Here is a 27,475-nt window from a genome sequence, read left to right as displayed (position 1 = left end):
CAAGCAGAGGGAGAAGCAGGCTCCATGCAGGGAGCCCCATGTGGGGCCCGATCTCAGGACCCTGGGATCATGACCCCAGTCGAAGGCAGACACTCAACCACTGAACGACCCAGGCATTCCTGTTAGGAATTTTTATATCCACATTTGTTAGAAATGTTGTTCTGTAGCCATCAAAGACACAATATCTTTGTCTGGCTTAGTATTAAGGTAATGCTGACCTCGTGAAATGAGTTGGGGCATTCCTATGTCTAATTTCTGAAAGAGATTATTTATAATGGGTATATATATTTTTTTCCTTAAATGTTTGTAGAATTTACCAGTGAAACTGATTGAGCCTGGAATTTTGTTAGTAGATTTTAAGTCACAAATTCATTGTAAAAATAGATTTAGAACTCTTAAAGTCATTTATTTCTTTTTGAGTGAATTTCAGCAGTTTTTGTCTTTCAAAGAATTGATCCATATCATTTAAATTGTTGAATTTATGAGCATATTTGTTAGTAGCACTTTCCTTTAAATGTCAATGGGGTCTGTAGCAGTATTCTCTTTTCCATTGCAAATATTTGGGGGATTTTCCAGATATCTTTCTCCTATTAATTTCTAGTTTAATTTTGTTCTAGCCCAATATCATATTTTTTGGGGGGTTAAAACTTTATTTATTTACTTGAGAGAGAGAGAGAGAGAGAGCACACAGGAGGAGGAGAAACAGACCCCTGCTGAGCAGGGAACCTAATGTGGGGCTTGATCCCAGGACCCTGAGATCATGACCTGAACTGAAGACAGATGGTTAATGACTGAACCACCCAGGTGCCCTTTGAGATCATACCTTGAATAATTTCAATACCTTTAATTTGCTAAGGTTTAAAATACGTATTCTACTCTTCTTGGGTAGAAGTTCTATAAATGTCAATTAGGTCAAGCTAGTTGATAATACTGTGCTAGTCTTCTTTGTCCTTACTGATTTTATGTCTGTTTATTCTGTCAGTTACTGAGAGAAGTATGTGAATTCTCCAAGTGTAAGTGTGAATCTGTCTATTTCCACTTTCAGTCCTATTAGTTTTCTTTCTATGTATTTTGATGCTCTGTCATTAGGTGTATATACATTGAGGATTGATGCATATTCTTAGAGGATTGACCTCTTTACTATTATGTAATGAAGTTCTTTATCCCTGGTAATATTTCTTGCCCTGAAGCTTATTTTTTATTAATATAAATTTAAAAATATTAAGATAGTTACTCCAACTTTATTTGATTACAATTTCTTTAGCATTATTTTTTTCTCTCCTTTTACTTTTAACCTGTTGATGCATATATTTCAAGTGAGTTTCTTATAGACAGCCATCAGTTGAGCCATCCTTTTTTTAAAAAAATCAATTCGACAATCTTTTAATTGGTGTTTCTAAGTTTGTTGTGTTTAGACTGTTTACATTTAATGTAATTATTTATATGGCTGGATTAAAATCTTTATTTGTTCCATCTATTATTTTATGCTTTATCCTTTTCAGTTTTTTCTTCAGTTAATTAAGCATTCTTTAAGATTACATTTAAAATCATAAATACATTTAAGATTACATTTAAAATAAATTTATTTATACTTCCCTTTAAGATATTTTTAGTGTTTGCAACCTACATCTTTAATTAATCGAAATCTACCTTTAGGTAGTACTACTAGTACTACCTTTATAAAAAATACAATCGATTGCTACTATTATTGCTTTAGATAGTCAGTTATCTTTTGAAGCAATTAAAAGTGTGAAAAATAAATTTTATCTTCATTTCATTTCTGACACTCTTTATTTCTTTCTATAAATATAAGTTTCTATCTGGTAGCATCCACCTAAAAAAACTTCTTTTAAAGATTTTTTGTAGTATATGTCTGACAGCAGTAGATTCTCTCCATTTTTGGTCTGGGGGGAAAATACCTATTTCTCCTTTATTTTTTTGAAAGGTATTCTCCCTACATACTGAATTTTGGGTTGATAGTTTTATTTTTCCTTTTATCACTTTAATAATGCTACTCCATGTCTCATTGTTTCAGATAAGTTCTGTCGTAATTCTTTCCTTTGTTTCATCTTTCTCCATGGGGTCACCTGTCTCTAGAGTTCAGCCCCTTGATCACCATGCAATCTCAGGTTCCTGATGGATTAAACAAAAGTCATGAAATTATAGTTTGCCAGGTTTTTTGTTTTGTTTTTGTTGTAAGCATAGAAGCAACATTCTTTCCAATTCTTTACACCCCAACCAGAACTCATAAATCCTCTAACTTATGGAACAATTTTGCAGAAAAATAAGTAATGCAATGAGCACACAGTTTTTGTGCATCTTACCATGTACCTGTTTCTTAGAAGCAACTGTTCTTAGTGAAAATATTATTAAAATATCAGTAAGCAATGATGGACAAGAGACTCTCTTTAAGGTTAGGGAAACATCCTGCAGGTTCTATGTAGTATGCTCAGTTTCAGTGGTCAATATAGTGTCTGATTTCTTCCATAGTCAAAATAGAAGGGTTATTCAACCAAGGGATGAAAATTATGAGGCACCTCATAGTATTCCTGAAAAACTCATTTCCTTTTTCTCTGCAATCTGGTGTTCTGCTGGTTTAGATCTTAGTTTATAATGGATAAATAGTATCACTATTGGTTATCACAAAAATTCCATTAAGTTCAGTATTGCAAACTGCTGCCCATCCATTCAGAGCTCCTTAAGCCATAGCATGAATATGGAACAGAGAGGGTTTTCATACTGATTGCATTGATCCATCTCAGTTATCAAGGGAAAATAGGGTTGTCCCTACACAATAGGAACAAGGAGAACATGTCAGGAGGAGTGATTCTCTGGAGCCATTCTTGGTGTTGTCATGTCCAGAGGAAAAGTTAATTGAAGTCTATAACAACATACTGACAGGACTACCAAGAGCCTCAGAAATTCTGGGAATGAAGTGTTGGGTCTCCCTACCAGGTAGAGAACCCTAGCTTTCATTGATGCTGGCTGAGGGCAATGGGAACTTAAAGAAGGAAAATCATTAAACCAACTATAGCCCTGTGAATAGCTGCAGAAATAGAAATATAACATTTATGTAGATTTATCTCTTTCTGTGCCATGTATATATTCTAGACCTTTAGCTAGTTTTATTATTCTTTCCTATATTATTCCCCCATGGTTTAAATGCAGATTACGTTGTGATGATTTACTTTATAATTAAGTTTATAAGCAACAAATAACAAGATGAATCACAAAATAACTACATGTTTTGTTGGTGAGTGGGGCTCATGAATACAGAATATGGGATAGTCAATGGGGTGAATCATAATCTCTGGGCTTCCAGGTCTGTGGTTAAAAGGTTAGTGGCAGTTATGGTAAGCTTACCATATATCCATGTGTTCCCCTCACTTTCGAGTCTTCTTGCAGCGGATTCTGTCCTGACTGATTCTAACTAATGATCAATGTGTGAGTGACACAGGTTTTGGGCTAAGGCAGTTTACAGTTGTGTGTTGATTTCTGTCTTCTTCCTTCACTACTGAAATCTTGGAGGCTGCGTGTCCCAGGTGGTGTAGCCACAAAAGCAGACTGGGCAATCTACATATTTCTTCTGTGAGCAAGAAATAAATCTTTCTTGTGTGAAACCAATGGGATTTTGAAGTTATTTTTTTTTATCATATATAATGTATCCTATCATGACTTGGCTGCAGCTTTGATGGCCACACACATAATTTTGTTTTATGACATAATTAGACCCATCCTTTTCATACAGTTTCATATTCACTTTTGCTACTTAACTTGATCATCTTTGGTGTATAAATAGGAAGTTGTGAGCAAACTTATTTGCTACCATGTTAATCCAGAAATCTCAATCTCTATGCCATGGATTCTATAAGTGTGTATAGTCCTTTTTTATTAAGATTTCCCTTTAAAAAATAAATGCTGGTGAGAGGCACAATGCCTTTTTTTATTAATTTTTTCTTAGAATATGCAGAACTTTTACCTTTCCTGTCTGTTTTCTCTGTAAGAAATTTGAAACAGGATGAAAAAACTTGTGTGTGTTTGTTGAAAGGTTAGGAACTTGTTACAGGTCTAAAATACTTTGCTGGTTACCTCATTTGCAAAATGAGAACAATTGGACCAAGTAATCTTGGAGGTTCTTTTCTGCTCTAAAATTACGCAATTTTGCTATTGAAAAAATGCAATTTCCATAAAATGTATCCAAGGTTAATTTAATTTAGGGTGACCTTGAATGATCTTTAGATTTTCCAAGCAATGTAATAGAATACACCACTCTCTGGAGAAAAGCAGCAGTCACAAAGGTATAGGAGATAGGAGCCTAGTGTGGCCATTTTTATCCTCACTAATGGGACCTAGATACAAATCTGCCACTTGGCAGCAGAAAGGTCCTTTGGGGATCCCTGGGTGGCGCAGCGGTTTAGCGCCTGCCTTTGGCCCAGGGCGCGATCCTGGAGACCCAGGATCGAATCCCACATCAGGCATCCCGGTGCATGGAGCCTGCTTCTCCCTCTGCCTATGTCTCTGCCTCTCTCTCTCTCTCACTGTGTGCCTATCATAAATAAATAAATAAAAAAAAAAAAAAAAAAAAAAAAAAAAAAAAGAAAGGTCCTTTGAAGTCCACAAGATCTGGCTCCCAGGGTTATGGGGACCCTGCTAAAATGCCTCTTTGACTGGAAGCATTTCTTCTCAGCCCTACCCCAGGAGGCATCTATACTCCACAGCTATCACGCACTACATCGGGGAGGTCTCTGATAGGCTGTTTACTTCATTGGCAACAAAAACAACCACCAAGGACCTATTACTTGGTCCTACCCTAAATGAAATTGCAAAGTCAGGGAAATTAGTTATTTTACCTGCAGGCATTGCCTCTTCAGTTACTTTCTTCACTTTATAACCCAGGATTGAGAACTGTCCCTCCAATCAGGGAAAAGGTCTTGACAAACTCATGCTTATTATGTTATAAGGAACTTACTGTACAGTCTCTCCAAAGATAATTATATTTTAAAATAGACTTAATAGGAAAAGATAGACTCCAACACAAATGAAACTCTAATGCTGTAATTTCATACGTGAGATAGGAAAGGCAGGGTAGGGCTCCCAGCAATCTTTTCTTTCTAAGTAAGACTATTTGACCTGCCTCAGGCTGGCTCTGCTCTTTGGATCTAATCACATGTAGCTTAGTCTTTGAGCAAATTTATTAGACCACCCACTGCTTCCGAGGACTTTTCTGACATTTCTGAAGAGTTCACATAAGCCAGATGTATTACTAAGCAGATCAACTGTCATGGATAAGATTTTGTGATCCCAGGTCAATGTCTTTCCCCTGCTTTGACTCATGTTTGAATGATCGACAAATATCTTCAACCCTGGCAAAGAGGCAGATAAAATGAATCCTCTGTCTTAATAGCTGTTCTCATTATCTTGGCGAAATCCATCATCCAGGAGTTGAAACCCATCCAAAAGCAAAATCCATTGTCTAGGATCTGAACGCCATCCAAAAACTAGGTGCTCTCCCAGACAGAATGGGCTTTGGAATCAATTGTCTGAGTCCTGGCTAGCTGGAGGTTTATGAAGTCCTTATTTACAGTTGGTTATGGAGGGCCTTATTATAATATGGTAATTATAAAGCCCAACAATACCATCTCCTACCCTTAACCTATCTAGGTGAAACCATGGAATAGGAATTGATTTTAATTGTCAGGTGCAGACTCTTTGATATCATTAGACAACAAATAGTCAACATTTTAATGGGAAAAACAAAACAAAACAAAGCCATGAGGTTTAGAGCCAGAAATCCATGATTTAAATTCTGTTAGTTTAGTAGTTATGTGGCCTTGGATAATTAACTTAATCTTCCTGAATGTCTGTGTCCTCATCAAGAGCAAGAATGGGCAGCAATGACAGCAAATGGGCTAATTCCCACTTTGTATTGCATTTGTGTGAATTAATTGCCGGGAATATGACTGTCTGATACAGTGCCTGTTCCTGACTGAGCTCATCTGAACACTTTTGTCCTATCCTTTTTCCTTGAGACTAAGTGGAATCAGCATTTTATTCCTCAGCATGCACCTTTTAAAACTGCTACTTCCAGTGGATTAACAAAATATGCATTAAGCACACATGACAGAAAAAGCCATTTTCTGTATGATGTGGAGGTTACAGGAAACATGAGCTTGAACTCAAGGTATTTGCACATTACTATGTACATGTATGAAACTGTTGAGTTGCACAGGAAGATGCTATATATAAAAATTCTCTAAATTAAAGGGATGAACAGCACAAGGTCTTAAAGCTCCAGGGCTTTGTCCCATTGTGGCAAGGTAAATGAGATATGCTTTATTCTTCTGCATTTAGACAAAAATATCCTCCATGATAAAAATCTCCAAGGTTGGGTAGGCTTATGTATATGTAGAATCAATTGGTATATGGGACATTTTTACTGGAAAAATGAATTACACAGTCATTTTTCCTCCTGTGTCTGTACTTCATATGGCCTCCAGTAGCTACCAAGAACCTCTGCAGAGGGCATCCCATGCCTTCCTTCCAAGTCTGGCTGGTGATCACATTACTTAAGTTATGGACTGTTTTTCTAGTGAGCTGGTAAAATTGTGATAATTATGTAATTTGACTTTAATATGGATGGAAGATTTGGGGTAAAGTTTAGTAAACTTTTCTTCAGGAAACAAATAGATTATAATATTAAGAAATAAGGTAATGCTAAATTCAGCATATTTTAAATAGGTAGGTAATTTAAAAAAAAACAGTTACTTGATTAACAGTGCATGTGAGGGATGCCTGGGTGGTGCAGTTGATTAGGGTCTGACTTTTGATTTTGGCTCAGGTCATGATATGAGGGTCTTGAGATTGAGCCCTGCATCAGGCTCAGGGTGAGCAGGGAGTTGACTTGGGATTCTCTCCCCCCCCCCCCTTACTCTCTCTTTCTCAAAATAAATAAATCTTAAAAAAAAAAAAAAAAAAAAAAAAAAGCATGTGAGACTTGAAGAGCCTGCCTACCCATCCAGGGAGGGTGTGTGCTGCACGTGGGAGGAAGCTGGAACTCAACAGTCCTTGCAGAACCACTGGGCTCTGCTGTTCCAGCTCTTTTCCTCATGCCCACTGCTGAATAGCCCTCCCATGCCAGCCTCGGAATGAGAACATTTGATAAAGATGTATTTTGTAAACAAATTTTATTTTAGGGTGAAAAAGTTTTCCTTTCTGAGAAAATCCCTCTTGAGCTCATAACCCTCAGGCAACATTGGAATTTTATCATAAATATTGGATTTCTTTTTAGAGTAGCCACATCCTTAGAGCAAATATTAAAATAGCAGTGGTTTACTGTTAATGAACACAGTAAAAAAAAAAAGCCCAAATCACAGGTAAACTTAAGAATCAATTTTCTTTTCATTGTGTTATGACATATCTGAGACAAAAGGAATGTGATATGGATATGAACACACATTAAAATTTACCAGTCTGTACACTTAGGATTTGAGGTTTATATACTGCACTATATGTAAATCATATCTAACAAATTAGAAACATAGAATATAATAACTCTTTCAATTGTAAATCATGATAAACACAAAATTCTATTTCCCATCACCCAACTTGATATAGCACCTTATTAATGCTGTGGAAGGTCCCTTCCTTCTGCATAAATGTGCCCCTTTCTCTGCCTTTCCACAGGTATCTATCTCCTGGATGTTATGTTTATTCTCACTTTCATTTCTCTGTGATACCATGCAATTCTACCAAGGGGCATCATTCACTTTTGCCGGGTTTTGAACTTTATGTAAATGACACTGAACTGTTTCTTCCCTTCAGCAACTAGTTTTTTTCTTTTTTTCTTTCTCTCTCTCTCTCTTTTTTTTAAGACTTTATATATTTATTCATGATAGACAAGCAGAGACATAGGCAGAGGGAGAAGCAGGGAGCCCGATGTGGGACTTGATCCCAGGATCACGCCCTGAGCCGGAGGCAGCCAGCCGCTCAACCCCTGAGCCACCCAGGCATCCCTCACTTTTTCCATTCAACATTGTGTTTGTGAGATTTATCCATTTTGATTTTTGCAGCTGTCATCCCAGTACTTAAAGAAAATGGAATATTTCTATGTCACACTAGGGTGAGGGATTATATTATACTCCCTGTGGTTAGAGCAGGTGACTCCTTAGCATTCCTTGGACATGTGCAGAACCCTGTGTGTTTTGTGTGTACATAGTGTGTGTGTTTGTTTTGGTGAAAGTTTTGCTAGTCTCATTAAATTAGTTGAGGCTTACTCCTTTTTCTATCATCAGATAGAGTTTATGAAATATTGGAATACTCTCTTTGCCAACCAATTGATAGGATTCTCCCATAAAATTATTGTAAGCCTAATATTTTCATTGTGGGAATGCTTTAAATTATCAATTTGATTAATTTTGGATTATAGGACAATTCAGTTTTTCTGTATCTTCACAAATTAGTTTATATTATGCCAACTTAAGAAATATCTTGAGAATCTTTTATTTTTTATTTATTTATTTTAAAGATTTTATTTATTTATTCATGAGACACACACACACACACACAGAGGCAGAGACACAGGCAGAGGGAGAAGCAGGCTCCATGCAGGGAGCCTGACGTGGGACTCGATTGCGGGTCTCCAGGATCAGGCCCTGGGCTGAAGGCGGCGCTAAACCGCTGAGCCACCTGGGCTGCCCGAGAATCTTTTATAAAAGCTTTGTATACAATTAATGTTCATGAATGTCACATGTACACTTGAAGGAAGTGTATTATTCATGTCTTTGAGTCAGGATTCTATATATTTATTAATTCAGTAATATATTTTCACTTACTCATCAATTTTTTCTTTGCTTAACCTATCAAATATCTAGAGTTGTGTTAAAATTATCCACTTCGATGGTGAATTTGTTGGTTTCTCTTATTTTGTCAATTTTTGTTTTATATGTTTTGGAACCATATTATTAATTGCATAGTATTGTAGGATAGTTATATTTTCCTGAAGAATTAATCCTTCTGTCACATGAACCTCTATCCATACTAATGACTTCTGCCTTAAAATTTATCTTATTTGGGGATCCCTGGGTGGTGCAGCGGTTTAGAGCCTGCCTTTGGCCCAGGGCGCGATCCTGGAGACCCGGGATCGAATCCCACGTCGGGCTCCCTGTGCATGGAGCCTGCTTCTCCCTCTGCCTGTGTCTCTGTCTCTCTCTCTCTCTCTTTGTGACTATCATAAATAAATAAAAATTAAAAAAAATTATCTTATTTGAAATTAACATAGCTATCTCCTTCTCTTTGGCTTGGTATTCCTTTCTTTCATTTTTAATGTATATTACACATATACGTTTGAATGTATATCCTAGCTCTCTTTCAGCCAGCCTCAATGGCTGTTCAGTTATGACCCTATTGTTTCATCTAAAACACCATCCACTCCTTCCCTGTCTCCCTTCCTCTAGACTATTTTGAAGCAAATCTCAGACATCTTGTCATTTCTTTTATAAATACTCAATGTGTATTCTTTAAAAATATGGATACTTTTAAGGAAAATAATAACACTATTATTACTATACTTAAAAATTCAACTTTATTTTCTTAATGTCATCAAATATCCAGTCATTGCTTAAATACTTCTGTTTGTCTCATTTGTTAAATGCTTATTTCAAACTCAGATCCAGGTAAGATCCTCACATTGCAATAGGTTATTATGTTTCTCATATCTCTTTTAACCTATACATGTTTACTCTCAACTTACATCTTCTTTTCATGCAGTTTATTTATTGAAAATAGCCTTGTTTGTCCAGTAGACTTTCCCATATAATAGATTTTGATAATTGCATCCTTGTGAAAGATTTCAACTCATGCTTTTGTATGCTTTGTTCTGATATGTATTTTCCTATTTTATTTCTTGTATATTATTAAGTTTTAGGGTTGACACTTTTAGACATGATTTTTCTGGGTTTTGTTATCCATTTACAATGATTTTAATGATGTTATTTTGGCTTTATGTTCATCATCTTGCTTTTTGTTTTCTATTAGTTAAGCTTTTTCTATTTGATGTTTTTTGCTCTCATTCGAATTGATAGTGATTTTTTTAAAACTCCATTTAAAAATGTATGCAGGTTTATGTTATATGTAACTCCCTCCTCCACCAAGGTCTATTTCAGCAACCTATGCATTTCTAATTTAGCATTTCTCACAAAGTTTTATTCAGTACTATTCTAAATGTTTGTTGTGAATTATGTTTTTATTCTACACAAATGAGCTATCTTCAACTTATTATTATTCTTCATATATGAGGAAACTCATACAGAGCAGTTATATAATTTAGCTATGATCCCATGGACAGGAAGTGGTGCAGTGCAAATCTGAATTCATGACTGAACTCCAGAGCCTTTTTTCTTGCTTTTTCTTGCTTAGGTTATTAGCTCTTTAAGGGCAGGGCCATATTCTTCATATTCCCCGTGTTATCCATACATGCTGCACTTAGAGCAGGTCCTCAACTTTTTAATGAATAAATCTTTGCTATATCTCTCTCTGATCCCAATATGAAGGATTTGGGGAAACGGGAAGCCCTGGATTCTGGAGTTATATTCTCCCTCTGCCACTACTCTTCTAATGTTACATGCTTTTCCTTCCAAAATCAGCTTGGTGATAGAGTTGCCAGATTAAATAAATAAAAATATAGAAAACCTATTAAATTTGAATTTTGGATAGACCACAGAAAATTTTTAAAGTATGTTCCATGAAATTTTGGGGGCACATATCTAATAAAGAATTACTTATTTTTTATTTGAAATTTAAATTTATCTGGTCAGCTTGTATATTGTCTGACAAGTCGACATGGGATTTGCTTGGGAGAAACCTATGGTTCCTGATACTGATCCACTGCTCCAGATTAGTCCCTGCCCCCTTTTCCCTGAGAGTCTAAAAATGTTGGCATTGAGCAAAGTCTGTGCATGTTATTACACTGTCACTCTTTTCAGTCACTAGCTTAATTTACTCTCCTGTTTTGATTGATTAAAACTACATACCACAAGTGACTAGTGACTATAAATTATAGATCTGTTTCATAATTACCTAGCTACTTCTACTCAGTTATGCATAAGTGACTCTGCTCTCAAAGCTTTACTAACATTGCTCATTATCAGAAACATTTTTCTATTCTAAAGCCTTAAAGTGATAAATTATTTACTAAAGAAAATCTAAAAGTAATAAAGAAAAATGGAAAATACATGGAAATGGAAAGAAAAGGAAGTGGTGGTCTTCAATTCTCTTCTTCAGGGATAGCCACGGTTGACACTGGTTTTTAATTTACTTCAAGTCTTTAAAAATACTTAAATAGGGATCCCTGGGTGGCGCAGCGGTTTGGCACCTGCCTTTGGCCCAGGGCACGATCCTGGAGAGCCGGGATCAAATCCCACATCGGGCTCCTGGTGCATGGAGCCTGCTTCTCCCTCTGCCTATGTCTCTGCCTCTCTCTCTTTCTCTCTCTGTGACTATCATAAATAAATAAAAATAAATAAATAAATAAATAAAAATACTTAAATAGTATATAGATGTATATACTAGTTTATATTTTTTAATATTTATCCCACTTAGACAAAGCCTGATATTGAACCAAACTTTCGTTTAACTTGTTTCCAATTTTTTGTTACAGCTTTAATAAAAATGTTGCTTTTATTCCATTTTTGGTATTCATGTATATGACAGTCACTATTCTATGTCCTGGAGCTACAACATGAAAACAGTAATGTCTCTACCCTCAGACAGTTAATAGAGGAGATATAAAATTGCCAAAAATACCAGTAAAATATATAACATATCAGGAAGTGACAAGTGCTGTGAAAGAAAATGAGTGAACAAAGTGAGGTGGAGAGAAGATGCTATTTTAAAAGAAGGAGGAAAGGAGGCCTCTCCTGGGACGCGATATTCAGGCAGAGATCTCAATGAGCAGGGAGTGAGCAGTGGGGATATGTAGGGATAAGCATTCCAGGTAGAAGGAACAGTGGGTACACCTGCCACGGAACAGTAGGCTGCTCAGTGCTCCTTCCTGGTTAAGGCACCAAAGAAAGACCAGTTTTGTGGACTTTGGGGAATGGGGAGAGTGGCAGAAGATGCAGCCAGGGTTGGGTTTTATGTCTTATCATAGTGAGAAGCCATTTGTGTTCCATGTGTGGGATGACCTCTGACCACCTCATTCTGGCTTCTGCATGAGGGGTCAGAGTGGGAGTGGGGATTCAATTAGGATGTCATCACAGAGGGCTGAGAGCAGACATGACAGTGGCTGGGGTTGAATATGTGGGAATGGAGTTGTGAGCAGTCAATTCAAGATAAATTTTGGAATTGGTGTTGTCAGAACTTGCTGGAAGACTGATGTGGGATGTGAAGGAGAGGGGGAACCAAGGGGGATTCTGGGTGTAGTTAGAGTATGAGTGATGGTGAGATAGAAAATGACTGGAAGTCTAGAAGTTACATGTATGGGGGTGGGGTTGGGGAAGGAGTGGTGACGGTGTGGGCTATGAATCAGGGGGAGGACCTCCTAAAGAAAACAACCACACTGGCACCTTGATTTTGGTTTCCCAGCTTCCAGAGCCGTGAGAATAAATTTCTGTTGTTCATAAGCCCAGTCTATGTCATTGTTCTAGCAGCCCGGATGGTCTAAGACAGTTGCTATGCAATTCTGTAGCTCAGAACTGAGGTGGGAGCACAGGGCTGTGCTGAGCCATACCGGGTCCTGAGGCAAGAGGAAAAATAAGTAATACTGATCTTTCTGTAACATGTTGATATTCCATTCCTGATGCATTTGGGGCATTAATTTTTAGAAATTTTGCATTAAAATATGGTATACTAGTGATGAGTTTTTGATACCCTTATATTTAAGCTTGAGCCTTGAAAAGCAAACTCACTTGCCTCACACCAGTCCTGGACCCTTCGGGACTCCACTGCATGGGTTTGAATGAGTCATCAAGAAAGGAATGAGGACAGAGAACCCAGGAAGAAAATACCCAGCAAAGGAGAAGGTGAAGGAACAGCCAGTGAGCCAGGAAGAAAACAGGGAGAATGAAGTCCTGGAGGCTGGAGAAGACAGTGTTCAATGAGGAGGGAGTCATCAGTCATGCCTGTTTGGACCAAGCGCAGTGAGCTGCCCCCGGAAGCCTGACTGACCAGGGACTTCGTTCAGATGGAGCTTGGGGCAAGTCCGGAATGTTGTTTCAATCTGGGGAGCAGTGGGACAAAAGGGGGCTGTGAAAGTTCAATCAGAGAATTGGAGTGAGTTGGGGAGAGAATGGGAGATAAGGAGCACAAGCATAGACAAGGATGTCTAGGGGTTTTCCCCTGAGAGAGTGCAGACAAATGGAGTGGAAGCCAGGGGAGCCTGTGGGGTCCACAGAGGGCTTCTTTTTTTGAAGATGGGCAATATGCGGGCAGTTCACATCTAGTGAGATTGACCCAGTGGACAAGAAGACACCGAGGGTGCAGGCAAAGAGAGGGAGGTTTGTAAGAGCAGAATCCTGGGCATCTGGAGGTGCGTGTGCAGTACACATGGAGGGAATTGGCCTGGGCAGGGCCAGGCATCTGCAGCTTGGGACAGGAGCAGAGTAGGGGCCATAAAGGGTGGTCTGCTGGGCCTGTTGAGAACATGAGGCTGTCCCTGTGCTCTCAGACAAGTCTGAGGAGGAGGGCAAGTATATAAACTGGTCATCATGGAGAAAGTGGATTTCTGTGGGTGAGGTAACAGGCCTGTCTTTATTAATTTTATCAGATTCAGTTAACTGTTCTGTGCTCTTTCTGGATTTCCCAAATGCATACCACCATCAACTCTGCAAATAATCAGTTGATCATTTTCTCTCTTCTGTTTCCTTCCTTGTGAGCCCAGACAGAACCTTCTAGAGGAAAAAAAAAAAAAAAGAACCTTCTAGAGGAATATGATGGTGGACATTTTTGCTTGCTTCCTCATTTTAATAGGCACTCCTTTGGTTTCACACTGTTAATTGTGGTGTTATCTCATGTTTGGATATTGATATTGTTTAATCAGGAGATGATATCATCACATGGCCAATTTATTAAAATGTTTCATTAGTAGTGATTGTTGATTGTCCGTTAACTTCCCATGGTTATGTAAAAGCTTTTTCTTGTTTTAAAGCTTTAATTGTAGTCTTTCAGACTCTAGTGGGTACCTTCTCTTTCTCCTGCCTTCCAGCTTTAATTTGATCCTTATTTAAACTTACCTAATATCTGGTTAGGGACTCCTCCCAAATTCTCTCAAAGTACCCCATGCCAGCCCCTATTATATTGTTTGTCTCATTTTCCTATTTATCTTCCTCCTTAGTCTTTAGGCTGCGTCAGGACCTTTTTCATTTACCACCACATCATTAGCTCCTGGCACAGTAATGTTTGTTGAATGACTTAATGATGTAGCCAGCTGTGTGCTGGCTCTCTATATCATTAATCCTCCAGCTACATTCACCCTAACAGGTGGGCTGGGAGTGGGCATTGATTATTATTAACAATTATGACCACCACTGTAGCAAATGCATTTTATTTATCATTCATTTAATCATTGTAACAATTATACAGAGATATATTATTACCTCCATTTTGTAGATGAAGAAACAGAGAGGAGCAGTTGTCCAGTTGTAGTATATCTAGAACCTACCACACATGCTCTTGACCACTACATTCTGTTGCATTCTTCTGTTCATATCCACATCTCCCTCTTTGTTGGGCTGTTCTCTGCAATTTTTGATGCAATAGCTCAGTAGGAACACCCATCCTAAATTCAATTCAATTAGAAGATAAGATGGGCAGCTGTTTTGTGAGAACTCTGAGTCACCAAGATACAGTTCATGATATGGACATTTGCTGAATCAAAAAAGTCTGAAGGATATTTTGTTCTCACTTCATCTTATTAAAAAATTCTTCTCTTTCCTTTACTGCATGTTGTTTACCTTCCTAGCTCAGTCTTCCAGCCCAGATGTTTTTCCTTTTTCTTAAGATTTATTTATTTGAGAGACAGACAGAGAGAGAGAGAGAGAGAGAGAGAAAGTGTGGGTGGGGCAGAGAGAGAGAGAGAGAGAATCTCAAGCAGACTCTGCACTAAGCATGAGCCCAATATGGGACTTGATCTCACAACCCTGAGATCATGACCTGAACCAAAATCAAGGGTTAACCTACTACACCACCCAGGTGCCCCTGAATGTTTTTCTTCAAGAGCCTTAGATGAAATATTTGTCTACATTTCTTTACTTTTCTCACATCATTTCATTCTGGAAACAATTGTGTGAGCTAGAAACTATTACTATTAACCTTCCTTAGATGAGGAAAATAAGACATACAGTGGTCAGGTAATTTGACCAAAGCCATAAAACTAGTAAGTGACAGAATCTGAAATGAACTCGGAAAGTGTGAGTTCAGCACATTCTATTGCTTCCCGTGTTATAACCTGCCCTTATGATCATTGGAGAAATTTGTGTACTAGACACAGCTACTGACGATTTAGGTGTAGACCCATCTCCAAATGAATTATTCACTCTTTAGTGTGTCTTTCCTATGATCTAACCCCTCTAGAATTTTTCACACTCGTTCATGATAGCCCGAAGTGGCCAATATTGATAACTCCAGGGTTAATGCATTCCTGCGGTGACAACACCTGTGTATTTCTTTCCAGTCTTGCTGGCATGCTGCTTTCCCCTTTTAGACACTATTAAGTCAGCACTCTGCACCAAACAATTTTCTCAAATTGACCTGGCCCTTCTGATAAACCTGGCAGTTTTTTTAAGTGTATACTTAGAGTCAGAAAAAAATATTTCCCAATTTCAACCGGCAGAGAGTGAAAAGCTGCTTATCTTCTTTCTTCTCAATGGCATTCACTGCCAACAATAAGCCCAGTGTAAGGCAGGAGAGGCACAGGCCTGGTAACGATTTCATGACATTTGAATATGGAGGGAAGAAATTGCTTTATGAAGAGGAAAGCATTTGTCTTTAACTCTCAGCAAAATCTCAGGCTAGACAAAATTCCAGTGCCCACCTGAGACATTTGGGTTCCCGCTTAATATCTTTTAAGTAATTTGCAGTGGTGCTTTTCCTCTCTCTCAGGGTGTCTGGGTGAATGATATAATATTTTCTCATTTATAGAAATTTGGTCACCTTTCTTAGCCTTTCTGGGTATTGTTCTCAATATTTTCTCTCTAGTCCCGGAGAAGTTTTTGTGCCCCAATAATCATAGATCTTATTTCCAGGGGGATCCCTGGGTGGCTCAGCAGTTTAGTGACTGCCTTTGGCCCAGGGCGTGATCCTGGAGACCCAGGATTGAGTCCCATATCGGGCTCCCTGCGTGGAGCCTGCTTCTCCCTCTGCCTGTGTCTCTGCCAGTCTCTCTCTCTCTCTCTCTCTCTCTGTGTGTGTGTGTGTGTCTCTCATGAAAAATAAATAAAATCTTTTTAAAAAATCCCATTTCCAGAGAAACTGGAGTTTGCTGTGAAATAAATGAGCTGGTCAACAAGTTTGCCAGTGTTTTCTGGTCACCCTGTTCTTGGAATGCCTTTTCACAACCTGAGCTCTAAATGGTCTTATTCTATGGGCACCCTCATATTCACTTCCTCCCAATGGTTTCCAAATGTTCTTTTTTAAAAAATATTTTATTTATTTATTTGGGGTGGGGGGAGGGAGAAGCAGATTCTGCGCTGAGTGCAGAGCCCGATGCAGAGCTCAGTCTCACAACCCTGAGATCATGACCTGAGCCAAAATCAAGAGTCAGAGGCTCAACTGACTTAGTTATTCAGGTGCCCCCAGATGTTTTTCTTTGGGCAGACTGTGTCAGAATCACCTTGGTCACTTAGGACAACTGCAGCTCATCAGGTCACATTTGAGATCTACTGAATCAGATTCTCTAAGGACTGAATGGCCCAAGAATTTGCATTTTTAATGGACTCTCTGGGTGAGTTATTTTTAAATCAAGCATCCTGTTTTTTGACAGCTCCTTCTTAACCACTCTACTCCCATCCTCTAGAATCTCTTCCCCAGACATCTTTCAAGCACAGAGATCTATCGGATCCACTGGCCCCAGTGCTTTTGCCCTATCCCTCTCTCTGCTCATGTCTTTGCTTCTAACCTTATTAGCTACCAAGACTCAGCAACATCAATTCCTGACCTCTGTTCTCTATTCTTTCCTCTCTCTCTCTCTCTCCCTCCGTGCAACTTTCTTAGAAAATTCTAATTCAGTTTTTGTCTAACCATCTTCCTATCCTGCCTGTACTTGAACCAGCTAAATATTTCAGAAGGAAACCACGAACTAAGCCATCTGGTCAAATTTTGAGTTATGATACATTTCACACAGATATTTGGTGCTCTTAAAAAAATTCTAGCATCCCTCCCCCACTTTCCTATTTCACACCCTTTTGTCCTCACTGTAAGTCTCTAAGCCTCTTCCTTAAGTCTCAAAATGAAGCATTCACATGGACAATCCTTCACCCTGCCACTGAAAATTGCAACAGCCCACCTGCATCTGCACCCTCATGCCTTGCTTCCACACTGGCTATGCTGACAGATGTGTCCTGTTTCTGTCCAAAGCCAGACCCTCCCCTTATACTTTGCACCCCATTTACCCTCTATTCCTCAAGAATTGCATTTCTATAATTTTCCCCCGTCTCCTTTCTGCATAATTATGTTTTTCTCTCCCTGATCATTTCTATCAATGGAAAAACATGCTTTCATATCTTCTATTTATAAAAGACTTCTTTGATCCCATTTTTTCTCTCTCTTTCCTACCCATTTTCTGCTCATCTTATAGCAAAACTTCCTGTAAGATCTGACTGACAGCTGTCTCGTCTTTTTCATGGTCCTGTCTTGTTCTATTCTAACAGAGCTGTCAATCCCAGTCACCATTTCACTGAAACGTCATTTAATGAGGTCCTGGTAGGTTCCATCTAACAGATCCCAGTGCCAAATCTCTGTGCTTCCCCTTATTCAGCATCTAATTTGATTTGGCTTTAACTGTTGATCACACTAATCTTCTCTAAAGTATCTTCTTCTCTAGACTCTACAGTTTTTTAGTTTTCCATCTGCCACAGATTGCTCCTCATTAGTTTCCTTGCCAAAATCTAGGGGTTATCTTTGAAGCCATTCTTTTCTTCATACCCAACAACTGACCTGTTTCCTCTAGACATGAGCCCTTCAAGTCATTCTCCACAAAGCACTCACTGCAACCTTGCTAAAAAGCACAAACCTAACACTGTCAATGCCCTGCTTAGTTAAAATCCATTGTTAGCTTACTCTTTCAATGAGTTAAGAATACAAACACTTTACCATGTTCTGTATGGTTCTGCATTTACTTGTCATTTTTGAAAATGTATTGAGTATCTATGAGCCAGATACTATTTCAGGTATTGAGAGAATATTACAGAACAAAATTAAAATCCTTCCCTTGTGAGGCTGACATTCTAATGGAGAAGGTAGGTAATAAAAAATTAACAAAATTAACTGTATGGGCTATCAGATAATGATATGTGCTCTGGAAAAAAATAAAAGTCGGGGGGAGAGGGGAAGAGATTTCAGGAATATAGTGGTGGTGTGGTAGATGAGGCCCTCCCTGAGAAGGTGGAAGGTAACATCTGGAAAAGACCCAAACAAGGAAAGGGGAGAGCCATGGGGTTGTGTGAGGGAAAGAGAGCTCTAGACAGAGGGACATTCAATGAGAGGGTTCTGATGTGGAATGGGCTTGGGAGGGGGTCAAGAAATGGCTAGGAGACTGGTGTTCTCCAAGAAGGGGGCAGTTGTAGGAGAGAAGTCAGAGTGCTAACCAAGCAAAGGAGGAGTGGGAGATAGAAAATGTGGCGCCTTATTGGTCATATTGAGAACACTGGCTTTTGGTCTGAGTGAATGGGAAAATAATAGGTTTTGAGCAGAAATAACTAATATTTTTAAAGATTTATTTATTTTAGAGAGATAGTGGTGGGAAGAAGCAGAGGAAGAGGGAGAGAATCTCAAGCAGACTCCCCACTAAGTGTGGAGTCCCATGTGAGGCTCGATCTCACAATCCTGAGATCATGACTTGAGCTGAAACCAAGAGTCAGATGCTTAACCAACTGAGCCGCCTGGATGCCCCCAAATGACTAACATTTTTAGAGGATCACTGTGGGACCTCTATATTAAGAAGAAACTGAAGGGTCCAAGGTTAGAAGACTTGCAGTAAGTGTTCTGAGAGATGCCAATGGCTTGGACCCAGGCAGCAGCAGGGGAGGTGGTGAGAAGTGGTCAGATGCTGGGTCCATTTTGAAGATGGAGATATCAGGATTTGCTGACATATTTGATGAGGGGTAAAAGAGAAAGGAAAGAGTCAAGAACAACTCCAGCATTTCTTGGTCTGAGTAATTGGAAGAATCCAGTTGCCATTAACTATAACAGAAGATGTAAAAAGAGTAGTTTATTGAAGGGGGTGGTGAAAAGTTCAATCTCAGCTGTTTATTCAAGGTACACATAACTAAATGACCTGCCACTGTCCATCTTTCTGATGACACAGAGGCCCTGGTGACTCTTGGTGGCAGCCTTGTGGACCCGGCAGCAGGAGACCCAGCTAAAGGATGCCCAGTATCCAGACCCACAGAAACTCTGAAATAAGAAATTGTGTTGTTTTAAGATGCCAGATTTGTGGCAATATTGTTACCCAGAAGTATATAACTAAGACAATAAGAATGTGTTGTAATTGGTTTGATTTTTTATTTATCAAAATTAAAGTCAAAGTTTATCAGAATAGCATAAGATGAGGTATACTTGCCTTAAGGTCAAAATGCTAGCAATTGTAGAGGTTTTAAAAGTGTAAAGTTTTTTTTTTTATAATTTCTATTTTATTCGTCTTTTCAAGGTTCTTTCTAGAAAGGGTGTCTAGATCCATAAGCCTGGTTTGTTAATCTGGCATATCTCACACTGGTTCAGTCAAAGGTAACTAAAGACACCAAAGTGGTTGTGGTATAGAATCCTGGAGAAATAATTTTTGAATTCTTATGACATTAAAATGTTTTATAATATCAATGTGCAAGTAAATTCAGCGGATTGCAACTTAAACATATTACACAATTCATGAAGAGCCAGTAAATGGGAAATTTGGTTGTTCTGAATTCCTAGGAAATCTGTTCTCCAGCCCTGCTGGTAATAAAAGAACTATGCAGACAAATGAGTCTGGCTAAGACAGGCTGCTGAGGCATGCCAGAGAGGAGGTGCTGTGATAGCAGTGTTCCAGACGCATTGGAGGCTGGCAAAGTAGGGTTTGGTTTGGGGTTGGTTGTTTGTTTAATGCACTTTTTACCATATAATCAAGTGATTTTTTAAAAGCATATAATTAGACCAAAAAGCCATTAGCTACCATAAATCAATCCAACTTTCTTGTCTTCATTGCAAAAAGGCATTAGTTGACAAGCTTGCAACTGTACTTCAATCTACTTCTTATTCACTGATTTTGCTAATACCGTCAGGTTGCCTCTCCCCAAATTTTATTTTTTCATAAATCAGTGTAAATTTTTATCTTCTAAAAGAGTAATGATTTTCAAAATTTTTATTTTCAGATGGGGACATAAAACTATGGCAAAAAACCCAAGGAAGTTAGAGATCTTTGTTTGAACCCAGAGGAAATACTCAAGATCATACTAGGTCAGAAAGCAGTAGAGGTTCACTTGACAGTGCAAATGGGAGTGACACTCTCCCACTCCTAGAGAATCAAGGATCCTGGTGAGTTGATCAAAACTGTGTAATTTCAGTGGAAATGCAAAGAATATTAAGCCATGTCAGAGCTTACTGTACTAACAGCACGAAACCCATAATTTAAAAATTAGTAATGTTAATTTAGAATAAAATACTCTAACTAAAAGAGACAGATCTTGATTAGAGCACACAATGAGAAGTACCCTTAAATAAATCATTTTTTAAAAGTGTGTTGAAGCCTCCAATAAAATCTGTTGCAGTATTTCTCTCTAGGTTCTACTCACCCAAAAGGAGACCATTGGATGAAACCTTGAATCTCTTTGAGTGGAAAATGCCTCCCGAGCTTAAAGGAGGCAACTATTAAGTGACACCATTATATGATGTGCTCAACAGACTATTTAAACAACTGGCTGAGACACTAGGGTTGATCTGGTTCTTTTCATTACAGATGACTGACAGTATGAGCAGAAGTAAAATGCTTGTTTTATTGGCCTTGGTTACCACATTTATAATTATGTTGTCTATGAAGGTATCAACTTAAAAAGGAGTTTTGGCAAAAATCACTGGAGAAGACCTTCTCAACAAGATGTATGAGGAACTTAGCAGGCACTCTATCAATTACAGAAAAAAATGCATGGCCATGTGCACGGATGGAGCTAAATCTGCAAAAGCAGAGCTGAAATGAGGAATGTCTCCTACCAAGGCTGTTAGTACACCCAGGAAAAGACCAGCATCCACCAGATTTTTTACCAAGACACCTCACCTCAGAAAAGATGTCACTTTCATAGTGTGTTCAATGAGAGTGGGGGACCTAAAATTTGACTTTTCTGCAAAAACGATTGCTTAGAACTCTCATCTTTTTAAAATAAATTTGTCAGGAAACCAGAAATGTCTTTGAAAGTTAGCTTGCTGTTTGCACAGATGTAAGCTGGCTTAGTCAACCAGAAGTGTTTGTCAGAATTTATTTTTCCTAAATGAACCTCCGGAGTATAATACAGGTGAATCATAAGCCAGTTTCATGTCATACTATCATCTTTAATTTATTCATAAAGCACCTTTGTATTATTTATTTTAAAATATTTTATAATAATATGATGAATACCTATAAACTCACCACCCAACCCAAGAACTAGAACATTAATAATGACTTACATCTGCCTTTTCTTTCATTGCTTTGCTTCCTCCTCAACAACCTGAACTTTGTGTTGATTCTCTGCTTTAAAAAAAATACATATACATATCTAAAGTACTTATTGGTTTTAATTGGTTGTAAAAATTATATAAAGGTTTTTATGCTTCATATAGTCTTCTGGGTACTTGCTTTTTTTTTTATTAATCTTTTCAGAATTACTAAGAACCTTCTATTTTGCCCGTTTCCTCATTGGATTGTTTTTCTTTTTACTCCTATTTTAAGAGGTCTTTATGTGTCTTAAATATTAGCCATCTATCAGATATGTGGTTTGAAAATATTTTCTCCTATGTATAGTTATTCTTTTATCATTTTAACAGGACCCTCTGCAGAACAAAAGTTTGCCTGAAGTCAGAGTTCTCAACTTTTCCTTTTGTGGATCATGCTTTTGACATCAAGTCTAAGAACTCTTTCCGTAGACCTAGATCCTGAAGTTTTCTCATTGATTTTTCTAAAGGTTTGTTTTTCTAAAGGTTGTTTTTCGTTTGAGTTCATAATCTTTGAGGTACCTTTTGTTTAGGTTGGGGGGTTTAGGTTAAAGTTCTTTTTCTCCCCCTAATGGATATTCACTTGCTCCAGCACCATTTGCTGAAAACGTTCTCTCCTTCCACTAAAAGTCTGTATCTCTGGATTCAGCATTCAGTTCCATTGATATATGTGTCCATGCCCCTGCCAACACCACCAGTCTTAATAAAGTTAGCTACATAATGTCTTGAAATTGTGTACATTCTTTCTTTCCACTTTCTTCTATTCTTCTCATTTTTCAAAAATGATTTTAGCCATTCTAATTGCCCTGCCTTTCCATATAAGTTTTAGAATAATCTTGTTTTAGCTACAAAACATTTTGCTGGGATCTCAGTGGATTTATGCTTTTTGTTATTGTTGTTGTTTTGGTACATTTTGGGAAGTATATAGTCATTATTTCTTTGAGCACTTTTCCAAGTCCTGCTCCCCGTTCTTCTCTCTTTCTGAGACAATGCTAACACAAATATTATATCTTTTGTTATATTCCCATGGGTTTCTAAGGCTCTATTCTTTTTTTTTCTTTCTCTTTTTCTTCCACTCTTTAATTCTAATTGGGTAATGTCTATAGTTCTATCTTCAAGTTCTCTTAATCTGTCCTTTCTCCCTTCCATTCTACTATTGAAACCAAGTACTGGGCTTTTTATTTTGGTTATGGCATTCCACAGTTTTTTAAAATAGCCTTTTGATTCTTCTTTATATCTTATATTGTTATAAAAGTTGAGATTTTTAATTTTTCTCATTTGTTTCAGGAATTTCTGTAATTGCTTGCTGAGGCATTTTTATGATGGCTGCCTTAAAATCCTTGTCACAAAGATGTGCCTAGGGGGTGCAGTCAATTGAGTGACTGACTCAGCTCGGGTCATGATCTCAGGTTCCACTCAGTCTTCATTGATGTCCTCAGGGTGATGTTTCTTATGGGCTGGGACTTCCACCTTCCAACCAGGTCTTTTTCAACACCACTCCAGCAGGGAGGGACAAGGTCACCTCATTATAGGAAGATGGGCATGGAAGTTCAGCCTCCTCACTTGTTCTCCATTGCCATCATGGTGGAGGGATTTGTTACTCCTTAGAGAGGATGAAAGTTCTAATTCCATAATTGTCCTTCTCTGACACTACCCTAGAGGAGGTCTTGTTACAGCCTCATGAAAGTAGAAGTCAAGGCTTCTCACCTTGCCTTTACTGGCATGGGTGAGGATGGGGCATAGTTTTTGTGTCTTTTGGCTGGAAAGGAGCATTTACTGTCTAAATTTTTTGTCTTGGGCAGCCCTGGTGGCTCAGTGGCTTAGCGCCTGCCTTCGACCCAGGGCATGATCCTGGAGTCCCGGGATCAAGTCTCACGTCAGGCTCCCTGCATGTAGTCTGCTCTTCCCTCTGCCTGTGTCTCTGCCTCTCTCTCTCTATCTCTCAAGAATAAATACAATCTTAAAAGAAAATAAAGTTTTTGTCTTGATAGATTGTACCTTTTTTGATCTTTTAGCTAGAGAAAGCAGGCTTTCACTGGGGCTGTATTGTCTGTGTCCATTAGTATTTCCAGTTTTTCAGGTTTTTTTCAGCTCCAAAATGGGATGTTTGAGGCAAAAAGAAAATCCAGGGAACCCACCACTGTGCCATTCCTTGGATAGTGAAGTCTCTAACCAGTCTGTCTCAGAATCTTCTTATGTTTGGATTTATATATAATATCTAAGGCTTCCAGTTGTACTTAGCAGAAGGAATATAGAAAAACACATCAGCTCTCTAATTTCTGAAATTAATTTTTATTCTTCCAGAAAAATAGGTGAGAACAAATCCCAACTCATCTTATGAGTATTATTCATTCATTATTATACATTAATTATTTACAAAGAATATTACTCATTCTAGCATTACCCTGATACTGAAACAAGACAAAGACATTGCAAGAAAGCTAGAGACCAATATTCCTTATGACTATACATGCAAAGATCCTCAACAGAATACTAGCAAACTAAGTCCAACAATATATAAAAAGAATTATATATATAATGACCAGGTAGAATTTAACTAGTGATATAAGGTTGTTTCAACTTCTGAAATCAATCACTATAATACACAATATTAACAGAAAAAAAGGATGAAAGCCACATACTCATCTTAATAGACATAAAAAAAGCATTTGACAAAGTCCAACACCCTTTTATGACAAAAACACTCAAAATACTAAAAATAGAGAACTTTCTCACCTGATAAAAAGTATCTAAGAAAAACCCATAGCTAACATCATACTTAATGGTGAAAGACCTAAAGCTTTCCCTCTAACATCAGGAACAAGACAAGGATATACGTTGTTGCCATTTCTATTCAACATTTTAATGGAGGTACTAGCATGCACATCTTGGCAATAAAATGGGGCAGGAGGGAGAGGAAGGCCTCCAGATCCGAAAGGAGAAAATATCTATTTGCAGAAGACATAATCATGTATATAGAAAATGATAAGAAAACCACTAAAAGCTATTACAGCACATAAACATGTTCAGCAAGGTTACAGGATACAAGATCAATACACAAAGATAAGTCGTGTTTCTATACATAAGAAAAGAACAATCTAAAAATTAAATTAAAAAATAATTCAACATGCAATAGTATCAAAATAATAAAATACGTAAGAATAAATTTAATGAAAGTAAAAGTATTTGAACAAGAAACTGTAAGACATCTTTGAAAGAAATTGCAAGGGACCTCAATGAATGGAAAGACGTCTCATGTTTATGGATTTTGTTTATGAATATTGTTAAGATTGTAATATGCCCCCAAATGACTTGTAGATTCAACATAAGGTCTATCAGAATCTCAGCTGTGACTTGCAGAATTGACAAGCTGATTCTAAGAGTTATGTGACAATGCAAGGAATTCAAAACTGCCAAAAGAAATCTTGGGAAAGAACAAAGTTGAAAAACTCACACTTCCTGATACCATAATTTCCTGCAAAGCTCCAGTGATCAAGGCTGTGTGTCACTGGTGTAAGGGTAGACATGGAGTTCAGTGGCATAGTATGGAGAGTTCATAAATAAACCCATACATCTACGGTTAATTGATCTTCAACAAGGGTGCCAAGATAATTGAGGAAGCAATAGTTTTTTAATAAATTATACTGGAACAATTGAATCTTTAAATATAAAAGAATGATTTGGGGCCTCTTCATACTATGTTTAAAAACTAACTCAATTTGGATAAAAATCTAAATAAGAGCTAAAACTAATAAATCTTAAAAGAAAAGATGTATAAATCTTTGAATCTTGGATCAGGCAACTGTTTTTTAGGTATTGTACTACAGGCACACACACACACACAAAAAAAAAAACAACAAAGAAAAAATAGATAAACTGGACTTCACCAAAATTTTAAACTTTTATACTTCAAAGGACATCATCAAGAAAGTGAAGACAATATGCAATGCACAGACTGGGAGAAAATATTTGCAAATCAAATCTGATAAGGACTTAGTATTGAGAGGATATGAAGAACAGCTCAACAATAAAATGAAAACCCAATTTTAAAATGGACGAAGGATTTGAATAGATATTTCTTTAAGGAATATATACAAATAACCAATAAGCACATAAAAGAATGTTCAATATCATTAGCCATTGGGGAAATGCAAATCAGAACCACAGGGAGATACATCTCACACCCACTAGGATGGCTATCATCAAAAAGACAGTAAGTGTTAACAAGGATATGGAAAAATTGTAACACTTACACATTGTCATTGGGAATTTTGAAGTGGTTCAGCCACTATGGGAAACTGGCAGTTTTTTCATAAAGCTGAAAATAATTAGCAATTCCATGCCTAGTTATATACCCAAGAGAACTGAAAACATGTCCATATAAAAATTTGTATGCAAATGTTCATAGTTTAATAGTAGTCCAAAAGCGGGGAAAACTCAGATGTCAATTAATTGATGAATAGGTTAGCAAAAAGTGGTATATCCATACAATGCAATATTATTCAGCCATAAAAAGGGATGGAGTACTGATACATGCTGTAACATGGATGAACTTTGAAAACATAAGGCTAAGTGAAAGCAGCCAGACCAAAGAGGTCACATATTGTATGATTCCATTCAGATGAAATGTACAGGATAGGAAATTCATAGAGACAGAAACTACATTAATGGTTTCCAGGGACTGTGGGAGGAAGGTATAGAGAGTGGCTGCTAATGGATATGGGTTTCTTTAGAGAATGATGAAAATAATCTGGAAAAAGATAGTGGGAAAAGATAACCACTGGAATTGTACACTTTGAAAGGGTGACTTTTATGTTTGTGAATTATAGCTCAAAAATTATATGAAAAAATTAGCATCTTTGTCTTTCTCCCATTAAGTATTGGCATATTTTCATGTCCCTTGATTTCATCCTTCTCCTTTGTTTGAAAAGATTGTCTAGACTTTTAATGCAGGAATTTTTTTGGACACATTTTATCTTTATTTTCATTTATAAACTGTTGCATAACACAGTTTATAGTGTGATTTTTGAAGAGTTTCTAAACACCCTTCTAGCGATGTTTAGAAATATTAGTCCAAATATTTGGCTTTATCACACTGAAAGGTGTTGTTGTGGGCAGCAAATAGCATAAAAATTAAAGTGAAGTTTTGATGTGCTTTTTAAAGAAAGGGCTAAAGGGAGAAGGTTTGGTGGCAGGCATCTCTGGAGAACATGTTGACTAAAATAAAAACTCACACTGGATTTCTCCTGAAACATAAAATACATCCTGAATGTAAAATACATTGAAGAGGGAATACCAGTTACCAACTTCTGCCCAGGTAAATGCCCGCTCTAACAAATGAGTTGCCTGCGCAGACGTTCGGTTATAATTTCTCATGGCATCTGGTCCTAATTTCTATCTTTAAAGTACATTTTAAAAATCCTGCAATGAACATTGAGTTTTTAAATTCAGAAGATACAAGATAATCTTATTAGTGATCTGGATAGTAACTTTTCTTTAGTGGGTGACTTCTCTATGAATCTCGGGAAATCCTGAGAATTCATTGCCCCTAAACTTTCTGCTCAAAAATTTCTTATCTATATAGAAAAGTCTGTGTCATGCATGCTGCTGT

This window comes from Nyctereutes procyonoides, unplaced genomic scaffold (assembly GCF_905146905.1).
Source record: "Nyctereutes procyonoides isolate TBG_1078 unplaced genomic scaffold, NYPRO_anot_genome, whole genome shotgun sequence".
NCBI lineage: Eukaryota > Metazoa > Chordata > Mammalia > Carnivora > Canidae > Nyctereutes > Nyctereutes procyonoides.
This window is presented reverse-complemented; position numbering follows the sequence as displayed.